We start from the raw sequence: 13,525 nt of genomic DNA on the forward strand, positions 1-13,525 counted from the left end.
ACTCTCCCATGGGCGTCAAAACAACATGGGCCGCCTCATTAGTGTCCGTCAGGCTGTGATGGACTAGAGGAGAGGGGAAGGGGAAGGGGGAGAAGGAGGAGGAGGGGAGGAGGACGAGAGGAGAAGGGCATCAGGGTGGAGGAAGGGTGCTGGAGATGGCATGGTCAGAAGTAAAAAAAAAAAAAAAAAAAATGGTTGGAAGGATGAGGATATGGTAAAGGAGGAAGGGTATGATGAAAGGGGCGGGAAGAGAAGAGGGTAAGGGTGAAGAAAATGAGGTAGAAGGAGAATGGTTATGGGTAACGTGGATGGAAAGGGGATGGGAGAAGATGTGATGATCGAAGGAGGGCGGAGATAGAAGAGGAATAATGAAAGAAGAAGAGAAGGAGAGAGGGATAGAGTGAGGAAGAGATGAAGATTATAATGATCGAATGAAGGAGATTGAAAATGTAATGAGAGAGGGAGGGAAAGAAATTGGGGTAGAGTGAGGAAATGGGGAAGTTTGTGTAGGAGTTAGAGAAAAGGGAATAAAGGACTGGATGAGGCAGGGTGTGGGGTATGATGTGAGAAGTTACGTATTGGCTGTTGAGTTTAGGGAAGAGAGGGGAGATGAAGGGTGTCCGCTGAAGGGAGCATATGAAAGAAGCTGAAGAGAAGTGCACGATAGGGAAGTGGAAGGAAGGAAGGAAGAAGCGGGTGGTGTGAGCTCAGTGGTGGAGGAGTGAAGGGAACTGGCCAGAGAGGGAAGCATGCAGAGTGGGTTGCGGTGGAAGCGTGGGAGAAAAGTCGAGAGGTGTGAGAGGAGTGAAAAGGAAGGTGCGTAAACATGCTACCGAGATCCCCGTAATGTGTGTGTGTGTGTGTGTGTGTGTGTGTGTGTGTGTGTGTGTACATATTTACGTGCTATCATTATTGTATATGAAAAACATCGGCGTTTCCTTTGATTCTGGACCCCCCTCCTAAAATATCCGTAGCCACAAAACTCTTGCTTACGACTGAAAATAACGGAGAATAATCGCGGACTGCATTCGTCTGTTATTCCCGAGCAAAAACATCTCCCGTAAAACACACACACATAAATTTTCTGAACCCACCGCCGCATAGCCAGCCAGCCAGCGGGGCCTTTGTTGCAGTAGGGCTTAACAACATTTTATAGACGCATCTCTTTTTTTTACCGCGAATTTCTATGTAGAGCTAAAAATAAACCCGAAGAACTATACGAAAAACGGACCACACAAAGAATTTTACTTCTCTTCCGGCAAAATATTTGATACCGAGACGGATTCTGTGTGGGTGTGGGGGGGTGGGGTCCTGAGGTAGGCGGGAGGAGGGGAAGAGAAAGGGGAGGGGTAAGGGGGGAGAAAAGGGAGGCAGAGAGAGAAGGATTGGGAGGGAGGAGAGGCAGGGTGATTGGAGGAGGAAGGAAGGGGAAGGTATGAGAAGGACGGGAAGGAAGGGAAGACAAGGTGTGAGAGGGGGAGGGGGAGGAAGTAGGGAGGAGGAGGAGGAGGAGGAGGAGGAGGAAGGACATAATTCGTAAGGTGTGGAAAATAGAAAACGGGAAGGGCGGAGGAGAAATGTGGAAAAAGAAAGCGAGAGGAAAAAAAGAAAGGAGAAGAGAGAGAGAGAGAGAGAGAGAGAGAGAGAGAGAGAGAGAGAGAGAGAGAGAGAGAGAGAGAGAGAGAGAGAGAGAGAGAAGAGGGGGCGAAAGACCATCAGAATTCAAGCCTTCGGTACCTTATACTCGGAATACATAAGCACCCCATCCTTTCCTCCCCTCCTACCCCACCTCTCCCCCCTTCACCCTCGTTAGTCCTCCCCTCCCCCCACAGCATCCTCCCCTGCCTTCCTACCCCCTCACAGCTTCCTCCCCTTCCTTCCTTCCTCTCCCCTAAATCACCCCGTTTTCCCACCAGTATATTCCCTCACCCCATCACCCCAGCCTCACCTCTTCACCCCAAACACGTAAAAAATGTCTCATCACTAGCTCTTCCTCCTCCTCCTCCTCCTCCTCCTTCTCATTTTCAGGCGTGTGCAATTAATATTTTGTCTCCCTTCGTGTCACTCTTCCTTACTCTGTCTGTCATTGGCATTCTGTCTACGAAGCTCTGTTCAACCCCCCCCCCTCTCCCCCCTTCTGTCTGTCTCTCTCTCTCTCTCTCTCTCTCTCTCTCTCTCTCTCTCTCTCTCTCTCTCTCTCTCTCTCTCTCTCTCTCTCTCTCTCTCTCTCTCTCTCTCTCTCTCTCTCTCTCTCTCTCTCTATTATCTCTTTAAAGTCTCTATTATGTTTCTTGTTATCTCTCTCTCTCTCTCTCTCTCTCTCTCTCTCTCTCTCTCTCTCTCTCTCTCTCTCTCTCTCTCTCTCTCTCTCTCTCTTTGCCTCCTTTTCAATTCACGTTTCTTTCGTCTTCCTATTTGTGTATCTCTCTCTTTCCCCGTATCGTTTCTGCCTTTCTTCCGTCTTCTTCTTCGCTGTCTTCTTCTTTCCGTGTGTATTTGGTTGGCTCTCTCCCTGTCAGTACCCTTCCTCCGCTTTCCTTTTCACCGTCTCTCATGTCTGTCTTCCTCGCTGCCTCGTCTTCCCTTTCCCGCCCTGGCAGCCTCCATCAGCCACCACCACCACCACTTCGAGAGGGACGCATATTTCCCAACTATCTCGGCGCAATTAGTGGCTGGAGGAGCTGCCTGTCCGGGGGAGAGAATATTCGGCAATTACGAGAATACTTCATCGTCTTCGTCTGCTGCGTCGAGTGCCGAATGGAAGGAGGGAGGAGGGCGACGAGAGTTAGGTGGTGGTGGGAACGTGCCTGTGTGCGTGTGTGTGTGTGTGTGTGTATCCCTGACCCTCTCCCCGCCTCTCACCAACACACACAAACACACACCCACACACACCAGCCAGCAGCAGCGTGTGAAGTATTGCGGGAGGAAACTCAAAGCCTTGCATGTGACATAAATTCTCATGTAAACAGCATCAGGGGACGTCCTGCTGTGCGGCTGACTGACCGAGGGAGGGGAGCAGGAGGAGGAAGGAGGGATGCTGGTAGTGAGTGACCGCTGGTGCTTCTGCTGGTGGTGGTGGTGACGGTGGTGATGCTGCTGTGTGTGGTTGCTAGGGGGTGTTGTTGTTGTTGGTGGTGAGGGCAATGGATGGATGCTCAGGGTGTTTGAGATGAGAGGAGGAACTGGATGCTGCAATGGATGGAGAAAAGAGGAAGTGAGGTTGCAGAGATGGATGAAAGAAAGATAAGGAAAAAAATGAAAGATAGCTTAGAAAAAAAGATCGGAAAAGGAGAGGAAGAAGGCATAAAGAACGAATAAAGTAAGGAAGAAGTGAGGTTAGAGGAAAGGATGAACGTTAAAGGGAAAAATAGGATGATAGCGAAGAAAATGGTCGAAAAAAATAGAGAAAATAAGTAAACCATGAAATTTTAAGGGTAAGTTCAAGGGCAAAGAATAGAAAAGGACAAAATCTAGGGATGTTGTTGAGGGAAAATATGAAAAAGGAAAAAGGGAAGCGAGTGAGAATGCAAAGTTATATGGAGCATGATACGGATGGAGGGAGAAAGGGAGTAAGGGAGGGGCGTGGCATGAGAAAATGGTTGAAAGGGGTGTTGGTGGTCACGTGGGGGCATGAAATGAAGGAGAATTGAATGTGGAAATGGTTTAAAAGGGGAAGAGAAAGGGGAGAGGGAGGAAGAGGAAAAGAGAAGTCACGGAAGAATGAGAGGGGTGAGTGGTTCGCGTGGGAGTGGAGTGGGATGAAGTAGAGGAGATAGTTTGTGTTTGTGAGAAGGAAGCTTATCGAAGGGGGGGAGGGTAAGGGGGTTGAACTGGCAGGAGGAGGAGGAAGAGCAGGAGGAGGAGCACCAGACGGGAACTTGCACTGTCTTCCTAATGGATTAAAGATGAAGAGAAACGGGACGCGAGCTGCCTTAAAGGTGTCTGAGTGTATGTTGCTTGTAGATACTAGACTCGAGAGAAAAGCAGAGGAGGATTTGGAAGCTTGTGAAGATTCTGATGTTTAATATGTGAGGATTAACAATGAGAGAGAAGAAAGAGAAGGACGGGAAGGCTAGATATAGATAACTGAGATGAAGGAAGAGAGGGAGAAGAAAGAAAGACATGTTAAAGAAGAAAGGAGGAAAGCTGAACGAGTTTTAGCCAGAGAAAAGCAAGGATTTTGATATTTATTATTCGAGGAGAAAACAGCGAGTGAAAGGAGAGACAGCGATGGAAAGGCTAGAAAGATAAGAGATGAAGAAAAAGTGAAAAGGAAGGAAAGAGAAGAAATGAGAGGCTAAATAGATAGGAGATATTAAGGAAAAGAGAAAAAAAGGAAGGAAAGAGAGGAAAGGAAAGGCGAGATAGGTAACAGAAATGAAAGAAGAAAGAGAGAAGAGAGAGAAAATAAATGTACGTTAGTATATATGAGTTTAAAGAAAAGGAAGGGAAGGCTGGATAGAGAAAGACGAAGAAAGAAAAAAAGAGACAAAGAGGAGAAAGGCACGTTAAGAGGAAAGGAGGAAAGTCGTACGAGTTGATGAAAGGAACCGAGAGAGAAATGAGAAATGAAATGCTGGGAAGTTGGAGGAAAGAAAACAGAAAAAAAAGAACGGAGGCGAGAACTGTGAAGAGGAAGAGTGAGTAAGAGCAGGAACAGAAGTTGGACGAAGAGGAGGAGGAAGACGAGGAGAATGAAGAGGAGGAGGAGGAGAAACAGGATAAGGAAATGGAGAAGTTAGACGACGAGAATGAGTAAGAGAAGGAAGGGGAAGAGGGGGAAGAGGAAGAGGCAGGGAGGCTACAGGGATGGGTGTTGAAGGGCAGGGAGGTGGAAAGGAACCACAGACCGAAGCAAATTGTGACGACTTTGGTGCCCTTGTGGTGACGTGTCCCGGCGGTGGTGGTGGTGGTGGTGGTGAGTTGGGACGGTGTGCTGGTGGTGTGTACTCCTGGTTGGTGGTAATGGTGGTGGTGGTGGTGTTTACTACTGGTTGGGGATGGTTGGGGATGTTTTGGTGGTAGTGGTGGTTGGGAACAGAAGTACCTAGTAAAAGTAGTAGTAGTAGTAGTAGTAGTAGTAGTAGTAGTAGTAGTAGTGGTAGTAGTAGTAGTAGTAGTAGTAGTAGTAGTAGTAGTAGTAATGGTAGTAGCGGTAGTAGTAGTAGTAGTTGCTATTATTATTTTGTTGTCTAAATAGTAGTTGTAGTGTAGTAGTTGTAGCTGTTTTCTTGTATTGTCAGCTGTTGTTGTTTTAATAATGATAAATCTTGTAGCACTAATAATGTTAACACTTGGAGCAGGAATACTATAGATGTACTTGGACTAGGAGTAATGGTTGTAATAGTCGTTCATGTTGCTATTATGTAAGAAAAGTAAAGTAGCAGTATTATATAAACTAAACGCACTATTATTTACAGTAACAGTAGAAGTACATACACAGCCAGCGAATAACAACAACATAAACACTTACACCCTGACACAACCCCTGTACTCCCATCTTTCCGTTCCATCCTCACCACCACCACCGCCGCGCCATCCGTCACCCTAAACACCCGCACAAAGCCTCCTCGTGATGGGATTGGCACATTTTTTTCCGGCGCTCTGTTGTGTCCGAGCCGCTCTTGTCCTGCACTTGGCGGCAGAATAAATCATGGACCGCCATTGCCACCACCACCATCACCACCACTACCTCCACCACCATCACCACCACCTCCCGCATGCCTGGACCAACACACGACTAAGAGGGGAGAGAGAGAAAGGGTTAATGAGAGAGAGAGAGAGAGAGAGAGAGAGAGAGAGAGAGAGAGAGAGAGAGAGAGAGGTGACAAATAAAACATAAACATCAATAACAATAACATGAAGAAGAGGGGGAAGAGGAAGAGTAACAAATAGAAGAGAGAGAGAGAGAGAGAGAGAGAGAGAGAGAGAGAGAGAGAGAGAGAGAGAGAGAGAGAGAGAGAGAGAGAGAGAGAGAGAGAGAGAGACGCCTGAACCTGTCCCAAATCTTCTTCCCAAATGCATCTGTGTGTGAAAAAAAAATCAGGACCAGAGATGAGATGGAGGAAAGATGAGGAAGAGAGGGGAGGAAAAGGAAGGAAGGAGGAGGAGGGAGGGTGGGGAGGGAAGAAGAAAGTTCCTCCTGGTATCGTTGTCAGTTCGGGTGTTGGGTGGGGGGGGGGTGATCAGGGAGAAGCGTGGGAAAGCTGTGAGGGAGGGATGGAGGGGAAGGGGGGGCAGAGGGAAGAGGGGAGGTAGTTAAGAGAGAGGGAAATGTAAGGGGAGGAGGAGGAGGAGGGACAAAATGGAAGGGGAGGAGGAGGAGGAGGAGGGACAAAATGGAAGGGAAGGAGGAAACTTTTGACACGTTTTATTAATGAGGAGAACGAGGGGGAAGTGTTATTGTTGTTGTTGTTGTTGTTGTTGTTGTTGTTGTTGTTGTTGTATAATTATGTTTGATAATATATAGGAAACTGCGACGAAAAGGAAGGAATGGCAAGTTCTCTCTCTCTCTCTCTCTCTCTCTCTCTCTCTCTCTCTCTCTCTCTCTCTCTCTCTCTCTCTCTCTCTCTCTCTCTCTCTCTCTCTCTCTCTCTCTCTCTCTCTCTCTCTCTCTCTCTCTCTCTCTCTCTCTCTGCGTGTGTGTTTTTATCTATCTATTTATCTATCTGTCACTTATTTGTTACTTTCTTCTTGTTCTTCCTCTTCCTCTTTTTGTTTTTCTTGTTGGTATCTATTTTTTCATCACAAACTCAACCAACTCTTTATTAGCCAGCCTACCTTACTACTACTACTACTAATACTACTACTACTACTACCACCACTACTATCACTACTAATACTACCACTACTACCACTACTATTTTTATTACAATATTACTACTTTTATCGCTACCTTAACTGCCATCACCAGCACCACCACTGACACGATATTCTCCCTTTAAAATACCCTTTACGCATCATTACCATTAACATCATCACCACCACCACCACCACCTCGTCCTCACCGCCAAAAGCTCATCTTCGTCACATCAACGTGGCGTCCCTTTCAGCCGCCGCTCCGCCCTTTGTCTCGCCTTGCATCTCGGCGAGGCGGGGGCTTCGGGCTGTCGATAATCGGAAAGCCTTTGATCCCAGCCCGCCAGAAGCACTGACCGAGGAGGAGGAGCAGGAAGGGGGGAATGAAGAGGAGGAGGAGGGAAGGAGCTGGTGGTAGGGGGAGAATGAGGAGGATGAGCAGGAGTAAGAGGAAGATAATGATAATAATAGTAGTAATAATGATATGATGGTTATATTAATGATTTATATAGAAAAGAGAAGGAGAAAAACGATGGTGTTGAGTAAGGAGAAGACAAATAAAAAGAAAAGAACAAAAATATCGTAAAAATTTATGTTGGTTTTAATACTGAAAAGAAAATGAGGGTGATAAGTAGAACGAAAGAGGAAATATTAAATAAAAGATAGCAAAGACAAAGAAGAAAGAGGAAGAAGTGAAGTTGTAAGAGAGGCAGGAAGAGGATCAAGAGCAGGAAGAGGAAGAGGAAGAAGAGGAAGAGGGAAAAAGAGGACAAACTGGAGAAATTAAATAAATAAGACATCGTGGGACCCATTCGTAGGAGACACTTGTACATATAGACTTTAAAACCCAAGTATATAAATGAATAAAAGAAATATAGATAAATAAATAAACATCCATAAAACCAATTACATCGCTCCGGAACGGCTCCCCCGAGAGAGGAAAATGGGAGGAAAGGCTGTTTTAGGAGGGAAACCACTACCACTCCCTCCCCCTCCCCCCTTCTCCGCGTCTCTCCCTCCCTCCCTCCCTCTAGTCCATCCTCATGACCTCCTGGGGCTGAGAACGGAGCGGAGGAATGAGGGGGGGAGGGGGGGGGGAGGAGTGGGAGGAATGAAGGGGGAAGGAGGAGGAGGGGAGTGCCATAAGATACGATCGAGTTTTCTTCTTTTTCTTCTCTTTCCTCCTCCTCCTCCTCCTCCTCCTCTTTCTTCTCTTTCTACTCTTTCTCCTCCTCCTCTTTCTCCTTCTTCCTCCTCAAGCGAAGCGATGCAGTACAGATATCGGCAGGAATCTTTTAGAGAGAGTTGTCCACCACTGGAACAGCCTCCCTGCAGAAATAATTAGTGCAGGAACAATCAAGTCCCTTAAGAATCGCATTGATCGTCACTTTGCTGCGTCGGGAGTGAACTGAACGTATACAAGAGTACGTACAGAAGTGCTTTAATCCTTTCCCTCATGTGTGAGCCAATAGGCTTTCTGTTGCCTGTCTTTCCATGTTTCCATGTTTCTATGTTTCCTTCTCCTTGGCTCCTTCTCTTCGTCTTCTTTCTCTGTTTTGGGAACTTAATTACTGACCTCCATTAGTGCCCCTCGACCCTCATGGTTTTCTCTTAGGGGGTGTCATTTCTCTCTGGCACTCCTTCCCTCCCCTCTCTCCCTCCGTATACCCGTCCTTCCTTCCCTCCGTCCCTCCCTCCTGCCACCCTCCTCCTCCCATCATTTCGTGTGGCATTCTGAAGAGTAGGGCCACAAGTCACCTCCCCTTCCCCCCCTCCTTTTTCCTCCACCCCTCCCACATCCCTTTTTGCTCCTACAGCCCCCTGACCCACGGCCCTCCCTTCCTGACGCCTAACAAAGCACTGTTTAACAACCTCGGGGTCCACCACTTTTCTGTATCAAGTGCCAACACGCCCTTGATTCTGGAGCCTCCATGGGTGCTTTACAGGCTTGTGTGTGCCGCCGAGAAATACTGAGTTAGGATGTAAAAAAAAGGAGGAGGAAGAGAAGAAGAAGAAGAAGAAGAAAAAGAAGAGAATATGAAGAAAAGTAAGAGTATTAAGAAGAGGAGAAAAGATAAAAAAAGGGGGAGATACTGAAGGAAGAAAAATAGGACGAAAGAGAGAAGATAAACAAGAGGAAATAAAAAAGGAGTAGGCGAAGAAGGAAGAGGAGGAGGCGAATACGAGAGCAAGAGGAGAACGGTGAGAATGAAGACCAGAAAAAAAAATAGCAGGAAGAAGAGTACGAAGAGGAGCCTTGCATGACCTAACCCTACCTCCCCTTTGGCACTTTAATGTACAGAGACCCCCACTCCCCCTTTTACGGCACCCTTTTGCTCCCCCTTCACCCTCTGACGCCGCTGACGAGGGTGCCACATTCCGAGGCCTTGCTACACCACGGCACTCCCACCCTCACTCGCCGCCGCCGCATTCCCAGGGTGTGTCTTTCGTTTCCAGCAGTGCCACGGGGAGGATGGGGTGCCAGGGAACGGTGCCATCCGGGAGAGGTGCCGTACATTTGTTCCTTCTACTTTTTGTTCTTTTTCATTTTTATTTACTTTAACATTATTCCATTTGTTTGCCGTATTGCCAGAGTGTTTCTTTCTCCCTCTACAGTGCCAGAAAAAAAGATGGGGTGCCTGGGAAAGGTACCATATACTTTCTGCATTTTCTTTACTTTTCCTTTTTTTTCTTTTAATTCTGCTTCATCATCTTCATTTGTTTCATTCCCAGAGTAATGTTTTTTTATTCCTTTTTCTAGCAGTGCAAAGGAAAGGTTATACATATACTTTCTTCTCGTATTTTTTTGCTCCTTTTCTTTTTCGTGTACTTTTACTTCATTTTCTTCCTTTACCGCATTCCCATAGTGTCTCCTCCTCCTCCTCCTCCTCCTTCTCTTAGCAGTGCCAGAGAAAGGTGCCATACACGTACTACTGGGCCTCTTTCCTTCCCTCCCATCCCAGCATCCACCCTCCTCCCTCCCTTTACCTTCCCATACCTCCCCTTCTTCATGGCACCCAGCCCAGGTACTTTTCTCTTTACTGCCAAGATCCATTAACACTGTGTACTTACCCCGCGAGGAGGGACGAAGACCAGAAAAAAATGCTGAATTACTTTGCGGTGCCAAGAAATAAAGCTGTAATGTTTTTAGTTATGTTATTTTTTTGTACGCCTGTCCGCCCACTTTTTTTTTTAGGTTTTTGCTTTATTTTTTTTTCGGCCGCCGTCGCCATACTAAAATAGAGAAGTCATAAACAGGGCCAAAAGTTTTACGGCTGGTCGGTTGGTCGGTGAGGGAAGTGAAGGAAGGAGGAGGAAGAGGAGGGAGGAAGACTACGATGAGGAAAGTAGAGAGAAGGGGAGGGAGGGGATGGGAGGAAAAAATGGGAAGAGTAGTAGACGTAGTAGCAGTGTTGGGGGTGATGGTAGCAGTAGTAGTAGTAGTAGTAGTAGTAGTAGTAGTAGTTGTTGTTGTTGTTGTTTTTGTTGCTCATGTTGTAGTTGTAGTAATATTTGTTGGAAGGGAAAAAAGAGGAGCAAAAACAGGAGAAAGGAGAAGGCAAAAAAGTTAGTGGTAGCTGTAGTAGGAATAGTGGTAGTAGTAGTAGTAGTAGTAGTGGTAGAAGGAGGAGGAGGAGAGTAGGTGGGAAGGAAAACTCAGAAGGAAAAATGACATGTCGTTAACTCTGCATATTTGCTTCTATTTAATCATTCCCCCTTTCTCTCCCTCCCCCCTTCCCCCCTCTCCTCCCCTTCTCTCCCCTTTATATTCTATCCTTCTCTTTCTCTGTTTTTCTTACCTTTCTGTTTTGTCTTCCCTTTCTTATTTCATCCCATCCCTTTCCTTTCCTCCCTTGTCCTTCTCTCCCCTCTCCACTCCCTCCCTTTCTTTCCTTCTCCTTCCCTTCCCTTCCTTGAATTCTTTTGCCCTTTGTCCAGCGTGTCACGAGCAGACGAAGAGAGAGAGAGAGAGAGAGAGAGAGAGAGAGAGAGAGAGAGAGAGAGCAGAAGGATATTGGTGGAAAAGTCCTGAGACGGAATGAGGAGGAGGAGGAGGAGGAGGAGGAGGAGGAAGTCAAGAGTATGAGGGGAAGAGTTGGGAATGACGAGGATAATCTGCTCTTCCTCGAGGACGGAAAGTATGAAGCACTTGGCGAGAGTGAACGAAGGAGGAGGAGGAGGAGGAGGAGAGGAAAAAAAGAGAAGATAAGGAGAAAGGAACAGAAGGTAAAGAAAAAGGAAAAGGAAAAAAAAACAGGGAAAGAAAAAAGGGAGAGAAGGAAAAGGAAAAGAAGAAAAAGAGGAAAGGAAAACAGAAAAAAAAGGAAATGAAGGAGAATGAGAAGGATCGGAATAAGAAAAGCGAAGAGAGTAAGAGGAAAATGATGAGAACAGAAAACGTAAAAGAGGAGGAGGAGGAGGAGGAGGAGGAGGAGGAGAAAAACTAAATAAAATAAGGATGAGTCTAGCGAGAGTGTAGCGGCAGAGGCACACCTGTTTGGCCCACCTGTGCGCCGCCCTTACCTGTGCCCTGCCTCCCCCGCCTCCCCCTGCCTCCCATCCCCCCTCTCTTCGCTCCTTCGCTCCCTCGCCCTCTTCTGTATCATCACCTTTTTCCACTTTCTTTTCCATCCTCTCGGCCTTTACGTTCTCCCTCCTCCAATTCCTGTGCTGCACACGCGTGTCTTCTACACTTTCAATTTCTTCTTCTCCCGTAATTTTCTCCTCCCTCACGCCTCGCAGCCTCCTTTATTCCTCCTCTTTACTTTTACCCTCGCCCCATATGCTCGTCCCTTAGCGCTCCCTGTTTTGGAGTCATTCCTCTGCCGATTATACAAGCACGATGCGCCGTTCCCCCTTCTCGCCCTTCTCTGACGGCCGCGATGTCCGGTCCAGGCCCTCCATGAATGCTGTGTTGGCCCCGCTCTTGGCGACGGGAGGTGCAGGGTGTGGTGGCATGTCCCTTTTCCCTTCCCAGGCTGCTGCCTTGTATGCCGATGCAATGACTTTATATCCATTGTGTTGATTGCTTTCAAAATGACAACTTGCACCCCTCTTGTTGTTGGAAGCAGCTTGTCGTTCTTACAGATACTTCAGATATCGAAGCAAGAATATCTCCGAAGTCATTTTACGGGCGTCAAGTCAATAAAGCTTTGGAGACACACTGGACGCGTATCAGCCTTCGGGTGAAGGATAATCACCGCGTCCTCAGGGTGGCGGCTGCTCCCTCAGCCTTACGTCAAGCAGGAGCCCTGGCAGGGGACTTGCTGAAAGACGCTGTATCAGCAGGACGGCCGGACTTGAGGGTACACAGTACCAACCTTGAATGCCCTCCGTCAAGTGAACAGGTGGCGAGGAAGGTCGTTAGAGGGCGTCAGTTAGCGGGCATTGGGCGAGACTCAGCACGCGACGTGTGGCTCACTCCATCTTGTTTGGCAGGAAGCTGGCCACTGTTCTTGCCAAGTGGTGTGGACCACTTCCCTTCTTCATCCAGAGAAGGAAGAAAAGGAGGGAAGGAGAAAAAGAGGTACGAAAAGAAACTGAGAAAAGGAGTTACATCGGTAAAAGTCTTGAAGCGTCAAGGCCCAGCCCTCATCTCGTACCACACCACCCAGATGTTGCGGCGGACAATTTGTTCATTCAAATTTAAGTTCCTTCGCCTCGACTTGGAGAAACTTGGGATGACAGCTGGCCGGAGCACTGCAAATTATTCTCGTCCTGTATTTCAAGTAGCCCGTCTGCGTGTTCATGTTTGTTCCTCAGACACAGATGTAGTAACTTTTCGTGGTTGCTAGAGGCTTGCATCGTACTGAAGAAACACCAACAGCTTTAATTAACAAGAGAGAGAGAGAGAGAGAGAGAGAGAGAGAGAGAACAAGACACTCGCAGTATGAGACTCTGTTCTGAGGTGGTCGTGCGGCACCCGAAGGAAGCCGGCCATCGATCGACACCTTTTGGGGGCGCGAGGCGGCGGCTTTTGGAGGCCCGGCTGCAGAACGTCTTTAGGCGGCGAACGGCGGGCGGAGGGCTGGACGCGGAGACCCTGCTGCCCTGCCGTCTGTCTGGGAGGTGGTCGTTGTGCTGTGACGGCCTGCGCGGGGAAGGGAAAACTGAGCTGCGTGGTTGGTGATTGGTGATGAGACGTATATAATGGACGATATGAAGAAATCTGTGTGGGTGATGATGAGAAGTCCGTTTTTGAAGGATGAAAGAGACCGCTACCACCATCATCTACACCCACACCTCCACCACCACCCATACCACCACCACCTTCACCAACACTTCCACCTCCACTATCGCTCACACTTCCACTTCCATCTCTTTTCTATTTACTTCTATTTCTTTTGTTTTTGCCCTTGAGCTGCTTCCTTTGGCGTAAAAAAAGGAAAAAAAATAGTACTGCCTATTGTTCAATCATCACCAACACCCACATCACCACGTCCACCAACACCCAAAACTAAACCATCCTCTCCACCACCACCAAATACCACTACACCACCACTACCACCACCACCACAGTCACATCAAGGCTCACCACAATTCTTCATAACTCGCATCATTCCGGCATCCATCACCGTCACCGTCACAATCATCACGTCACCATCAACCACAATAATTAGCAAATCGTCGCAATTATCAAATCATCACCGCCATTATTAAAGGGTTCCCATGCTCTTGTCTTCCCTCCATCCCTTCTTTCTCCTCCTCCTCCTCCTCCTCCTGCTGA

This window comes from Eriocheir sinensis, chromosome 8 (assembly GCF_024679095.1).
Source record: "Eriocheir sinensis breed Jianghai 21 chromosome 8, ASM2467909v1, whole genome shotgun sequence".
NCBI classification, from domain to species: Eukaryota; Metazoa; Arthropoda; class Malacostraca; order Decapoda; family Varunidae; genus Eriocheir; species Eriocheir sinensis.